We start from the raw sequence: 6,025 nt of genomic DNA, 5'->3' as shown, positions 1-6,025 counted from the left end.
TAAAGACACACATAGCAATATTAAAGAAATGGAAAGGTGACATACCTACAGAATCAGAGGAGATTTTAAAATTATGAGTGAGGGCTTCCCTGGTGGCGCAGTGGTTGAGAGTCCGCCTGCCGATGCAGGGGACACGGGTTCGTGCCCCGATCCCGGAAGATCCCACATGCCGCGGAGCGGCTGGGCCCGCGAGCCATGGCCGCGGAGCCTGTGTGTCTGGAGCCTGTGCTCCGCAACGGGAGAGGCCACAGCAGTGAGAGGCCCGCGTACAGCAAAAAAAAAAAAAAAAAAAAAAAAAAAAAAAAAAATTATGAGTGAAATATATATATATATATATATATATATATATATATATTTTTTTTTTTTTTCGATGTGCATTTTCTGGGAAACTGTACACTGCAAAAACTGATTCAAGAAAAGGAGATAACACTATATTAAGCCCTAGGAAACTTTGAAAAAGTAATTAAAGTTGACCCATTTAAAAATATTGTGCCAAGGATGGTCTGCTTCTGCCTAGAATGTAGAAAGCTGGCAAGAGCTTTGTTCTCACTCTCCCAACAAGAAAATGTCTGATAACTTACAAAACCATAATTTTTCTTGAATCCATTAAAGAGCTGAAGTTAGAGGGAAAACAGCCTGAAGGCCAAGGAAAGACAGGAGCCTCCAAGGGAAGCTGGGACATGAGCCCTGGCTCACTTGTGGTAGGACACAAGAAGAAGAGACAGGAAGAAGAGACACGGAGTGTCACACAAGCCGGTAGGAAGAATCCAGTTAACATTTTTAGTGAATTGTTAAATGTCAAATGTGGGCTAACTTGAGACAACAGAACCACTGGGAGCTGCGGGCACAAGGGGAGTTTGCACCTACTTTTCTAGGTTCTTTTCCGTGGACCTTCACCAAGCTGCTACATGAATGTCAAAACCCCACCTGACTTTGTTAAGCTGCAGCTTGCCGGAGAAAAGGGCAGCAGAACCTCTTCCCCCAGGACAGAGCTGAAACCCATGTAGCTGGGGTCAGCGAAAAGGAAAAAAACCCTCTACCTCAAGAGGAGGGTCAGGGAACCATCCTGAGGCCAGATCTTTAGAGGAGACTAATGTTGGAGAAATCGTGGGACCACTGAGAAAGCCCTCACCCCCAAGACCCAGGACCATAGAGCCTGCCTAAGACTGAGGTGGACAGGATAACAGAGAAAGCCCCTGACCCCGCCACCCAGCTAGCAAGCACCAGTCTCAAGCAACAGCAGTCTACTGCTGAGGGAATAGGTGAGTGTGAAGACCCCTTGTGGGCACACAGTGAAGCTCTACAGTTGAGAGCAGAGGAGGAACACTGAAAAAAAAAACCCTCCAGCAACCCAGCCCTCACCCCAAGCACCAGTTAACACACGAGGAATTGGAAAACAGTAGTGCACTGAAGGTAACCATAGTGACAATGAAACCCAAATTCTGTTCAAATCTTGACTAGATTCACTCGACGTAGTCCACTGATAGTTGAGCACAGAAGGAGGTGTTCCCATTTCCAGGCATGGCATAAATACTACTTATCTTAGACTCTACTATCATATGCATACCATCTGGCATTCAATTAAAAAAAAACTAAGATATAAAAAAGTGAGGAAAAAAATGTCTTGGATCCTGTGGTTTTATGAGTGAGTTCTACCAAATCTTTGAGGAACATATAATTATGTTATCATTTAAGTTATCCAAGAGTATTAAAAACCAGGGAGGTAGGAAATAGAAGATCAATATGAAAGAAAATTTCCTGAGGTGGAATACAGAACCCACTTCATATTTACAAGTCACTGGCCATCACACCAACTGGTGTAACCTAGGCAGTCAAAGCTGCCCTGGCTTGAGGCTTCTGCTCTGATCCAAAGTGGCCACAGAAGTATGGCCTCCTTTCAGTTTTCTAAGGATCCATAAAGAAATTAAATCTCTTCTGGCTTGTTTCTGGATAAAATTGGAAGCTGAGCTCTGTCTAGAGCAGAATTTGTCTTGTTTGGTCCACAGACATGACCCAATTTCCTCACCAAAACTTTACTTACAGAAACAGGGGGCAGCTCATAAGCCGTATTTGCCAATTTGATTTTTTAAACATTGTTTGAAATTTTGATTTATCTTGAGTACTAAGTTTTTGGGTGCCCAGAAGTCTGTACTCTAGTTGAGTGCGTCACGGGCCTCACCCTGTTCTGGCCTTGCTCAGAGTCCTCTGTCCTAGAGACTCACTAGGTTCATTGCGGGGGGAGCATGAGTCCTGCGTGCTGGTCTCATATCTCCTTACCTCACTACACCACACTTTTTCTCTGAAGCTGTTTGTCCTCTGCTAACCTAAAAATGCCTTCGTTTAAATCTTCCTGAGTGGGTGAGGGGAGAAAAGAGAGGTGGGGGAAAGGGTCAGAAGCAAAGAAAACAAGGAGCTGGAGGAGGAAGTGGCCAGTGCCCAGTGAACCCACACGTGTGAAAGGCTAATCCAGAAATCACTCAGTAATCACCACCATGAAATCAGGCCAGGTGACATCGCTCACTGCACAGATGCTCACCTTCCCCACCTCCCACAGAGCCTCACTTCCTAAACCCAAGTGACCTTCTGAAATCTAGCCAGTCTGTCCCAGCTCCTGGCCCCATGCCCCTCCTACGCAACACCCTTTACACACCATTAGCTTCTTTCCAAAGTCCCCATCTACTTCTCATCCAGGGCAACGTGCTTTTCCGGCTTTCAAGAGAAGGGTGCTGGCTCGTGTGCTCAGTAAACAAAGACGGGAGTGCAGAGGCCTGTTAGAAGTTCCAAGACACATCTTACACTGGAGAGTTTGAAAAAAGGGTGAGGTTTTGGAGGCTCGGACGTAGAAGGCAGAACAGTGCTTGGAACTCAGCTGCACTCAATGTTCAGAACAGCACTGGTGGGTCAGTCATGCTCAAAGGAACAGAGTGTTGAAAGAGTGATTACGTTTTAAGATAGTTTGGCTGTCAACCAAATAACATGTTACTGCCTACTGCCAAGTCAGGCACTACTGTTGACTGGTGAATTTTAATGAATGATAATAATAAATAAACTGGTTTAGAAGGAAGACATCATTTCTTAGGTGAATCTCTTGTGGAGGGGATGGGAATTGGCATGGGGGGATCTTGGCTTCCACTGGGTCCCAGAACGTTTCTTTATAGAAGGTGGGCCTCTGTCCATACTCCTCCCAGAGTATCCATTTTCTCATCAATCCCATGCTGACCATCTTAACTTAGATGAGTCATCCATCTCTCCCTCTTGCAGTTTCTCCGTCTGAAATGGAGTCAGTATCATTGGCCTCTTCCCCTCACACTCAGGGCTGGCTAAGTGGCAAGGTGGGCGAGCACAGGAAAGGAGGCCTAGGAGTGAAGGCAGAGCCGGAAGACAGGGCCCAGCCTAAGGAAGGCCAGCCAGAGGCCCAAAGGTCTCCTGAAACTTTAAGGTCTCCTGACTCTTTGAGGTGATATTTTTGGTGTTTGGCTCTTTACTGGACTGTTTTAATTTTTCCCCGGTTCTGAGGATCTGACCTGCGTTTTTTCCCTCTATCATTACAACTGCTCTTCTGCTGGCGTTTCTGCCCCTTCAAGACCGATGAAGACCAGGAGGCTTCCTCTCAATGTTTGTGCTACTTTATTATCACACAAGCAAGCACACACCTTCTTTCATTTCTCACTTTTCAAAAATGTTTCCACTGCTAGTGATTGTGGGGAAAGAGGGCATACCACAGCACGAAGAAACAGGGAAACCACAAGTAATTAGGATTGTTTAAAACTACAAATCACTGGTTTTAGTTATCCTTGGTCATTTTTGAGGTATCAGAGGGGAATAATGCTCATAGAGCAGTGATGCATGTGGTTCAGAACTGAAGCAGAATCACAGTAAAAAAAAAATTTAATAACTTACATATTTAATTATAATAATAAACACAATCATGCAAAAATAACTTCCACATAATCCTTCACTAGTGTGTCTCAAGAGTCATGAAGGAGACACACAGTTCTCAGAAATACTTCATATTTCTTTCTTTCTTTTTTTTTAAAGTTAATTAGTTAATTTATTTATTTTTGGCCGCATTGGGTCTTTGTTGCTGCGTGCGGGCTTTCTCTAGTTGCGTCGAGCGGGGGCTACTCTTCGTTGCGGTGCACAGTCTTCTCATTGTGGTGGCTTCTCTTGTTGCAGAGCTCGGGCTCTAGGTGCACAGACTTCAGTAGTTGTGACACGCAGGCTCAGTACTTGTGGCTCACAGGTTTAGTTGCTCTGTGGCATGTGGGATCTTCCCAGACCAGGGATCGAGCCCATGTCCCCTGCACTGGCAGGCAGATTCGTAACCGCTGCGCCACCAGGGAAGTCCTAATACTTCATATTTCTATACTGATTTTTGCCTCACCCCCCCTTTCTCATCTACTTTCTTCAAATACTACAGATTCTCCTATACTTCCTCCTTGGGGCCCCATCTCATCCCAGATAAACTCCTTAAATACTCTGAGCCCAGGGACTTACTCTTTATTTTATATAAATTTTATATAAAATAACTAAGATCTTCCACCCTTCTGCCACTTCCTGGATCTTGCTCTTTCCTATTCAATTTCTCACCAAAACAAAGAAGCAAAAAACCAACCACCACAACAAAATACACTGCTCTGGAATGACACACACCTCCTTAAAGGGTGTTGGAGAGGAAAAACCTATCTGACAAAATATAAGGCTCTAGTTACCCTTTATTGGAACTGGAGGAGAGAAAATGTAGAGATACTTCCTTACTAAGATATTCATGTGATCACGGGAACTAGGCCTGACCTGTCCTAATGCCCAGCCTGACTAATCCTCAAGTTTTGGTTTAAAACAAAGAAGCCCAACCCTATGTGTGCTCGGGGCAGTTCTCAATGAGAATTTTATCCCTCCTTACTCTAATACTTAATTGTAGCTCGGGGGCTCTACCATTTACCTTTTCTTGGGACCCAAGTCCTAGTGCAGACCTTTCAGTTGGAAATCCTGGGTCTTTCCCAGCTTTTTGGATTTACAGCAGTGATGACAGTAATAATAATGGTGAAGATGGTTATAGCTGACTTTGATAGGGCACTTTCTATGTGCTCGCTACTGGGTAAACACATAAAACCGATTGTCTCCTCTGGTTTCCAAGTCCTAAAGAACTATTTTAGTTACCCATTGTTGCCTAACAAATTGCCCCAAAACTTAGCAGCTTAAAACAACACACACTTATCATCTCACAGTTTCTGTGGGTCTAGAATTTGGCCATGACTTAGCTGGGTCCTTGGTTTCAAGTTCTCTCAATCTAGGTGTTGCTTAGGGTCTGGTCATTTCAAGGCTCAACTGGGCAAGGCTTTCATGTCATTGGCAGGATGCAGTTCCTCACTGGCTGGGGGACTAAGAGCCTCAGTTCTTTACTGACTGTCGGCCAGAAGCTGCCTTGTCATGTGGGCTTCTCCAATATGGTGGCTTCCTTCTCAAAGAGAGCAAGCCATGAGGGCAATAGAGAGTCTGCTAGCAAGACAGAGGTCACAATCTTTTGTAACCTAATCAGAGAAGTACCATCCCATCAGGCTTCCCAGGTGGCGCAGTGCTTGAGAATCTGCCTGCTAATGCAGGGGACACGGGTTCGAGCCCTGGTCTGGGAAGATCCCACATGCCGCGGAGCAACTAGGCCCGTGAGCCACAACTACTGAGCCTGCGTGTCTGGAGCCTGTGCTCCGCAACAAGAGAGGCCGCGATAGTGAGAGGCCCGCACACCGCGATTAAGAGTGGCCCCCGCTTGCCACAACTAGAGAAAGCCCTCGCACAGAAACGAAGACCCAACACAGCCAAAAATAAAAGTTAATTAATAAAAAAAAAAGTACCATCCCATCACTTTTGCCATATTCTATTGGTTAGAATCAGGTCATTATGTCCAGCCCACACTCAAGAGGACATGGATAGCAGGAGGGAGGGATCTCCAGGGGTCATTTTAGAAATCTGTCAACCTCAAGACCATTTGGATCTAAGAACTCCTCTGTAAGTTTAGTAAACTTAG

This window comes from Mesoplodon densirostris, chromosome 6, assembly GCF_025265405.1.
Source record: "Mesoplodon densirostris isolate mMesDen1 chromosome 6, mMesDen1 primary haplotype, whole genome shotgun sequence".
Taxonomy (NCBI): domain Eukaryota; kingdom Metazoa; phylum Chordata; class Mammalia; order Artiodactyla; family Ziphiidae; genus Mesoplodon; species Mesoplodon densirostris.
The sequence above is the reverse complement of the archived record's forward strand: the minus strand, read 5'-3'. Positions refer to the sequence as shown.